Raw genomic sequence first — 1302 nt, forward strand, 5'->3', positions numbered from 1 at the left:
AAACTCACAGCCATTGAGTCATTTCCAACTCATAGTGAGCCCTATTGGGTTTCTGAGGCTATAAATCTTTACGGAAGTAGATCACCCAGTCTTCCTTCCACAGAGCAGCTGGTGGATTGGAACTGCTGATCTTCTGGTTTGCAGTCAAGTGCCTTATCCATTATGCCACCAGAACTACTACATGGTTTAAAATCAGGAAATGTGTGTGTCAGGGTTGTATCAGTTCACCATACTTATTCAATTTGTAAACTGAGCGATTCAATTTCAGAAACTGGACTATATGAAAAAAAAACAAAAAAAAAAATGACATCAGGATTGAGGTTACCAATTGGTTACCAACTGGTGATACTCAGATAACGTAACCTTGTTTGCTGAAAGCAAAGAAGACTTGAAGCACTTACTGAAGAAGATCAAAGACTATAGCCTTCAGTATGGATTACACTTCAACATAAAGAAAACAAAAATCCTCACAACTGGACTAATAAGCAACATCACAATAAATGGAGAAAGACTGAAGTTCTCAGGGATTTGATTTTACTTGGATACACAATCAATGTTTATAGAAGCAGCAGTCAAATGACATATTACATCAGGCAAATCTGCTGCAAAAACTTCTTTAAAATGTTAAGTAGCAAAGATAACTCTTTGAAGACTAAGGTGCACCTGAGCTAAGCCATGGTATTTCCAATCACTTCATGTACATACAAAAGATGGACAATGAATAAGGAAGATGGAAGAAGAGTTGATGCCTCTGAATTATGGTGTTGGTGAAGAATATTGATTGTACTGTGGATTTCCAGAAGAACAAACAAATGTGTCTTGGAAGAAGCACAGCCAGAATGCTCCTTAGCAGCAAGGATGGCAAAACTTTGTCTCTTGTATTTTGGTCATTGTTATCAGGAGGTGCTGGTCACAGGAGAAGGACATCATACTTGGTAAGGTAGAGAGTCAGTGGCTGCCACATGGGTCAAACATAGCAACAATTGTGTAGAGGGTGCTGGACCAGGCAGTGTTTGTTCTGTTGTAACATAAGGTCACTATAAGTCAGAATTGTTTCAAAGGCACCCAACAACAACAGCAACAACAATCCTTAAGTATGACATGCATCTATTTATAAACCATTTTTAATGTCTTATAATAAAGCCTATAATATTCTCCATAAAGATCTTATATATCTTTCATTAAATTTATTCCTGTCATGTAATTATGTATCATTGCAAATTTGTTGTTGTTGTTGTTATGTGCCGTCGAGTCGGCCCCGACTCATAGCGACCCCTCCTTGGGTTTCCGAGGCAGTATCAC

The sequence above is a fragment of the Orycteropus afer genome, unplaced genomic scaffold (genome assembly GCF_000298275.1).
Source record: "Orycteropus afer afer isolate SDZICR_OR568_19922 unplaced genomic scaffold, OryAfe1.0 scaffold00182, whole genome shotgun sequence".
Classification (NCBI taxonomy): Eukaryota; Metazoa; Chordata; class Mammalia; order Tubulidentata; family Orycteropodidae; genus Orycteropus; species Orycteropus afer.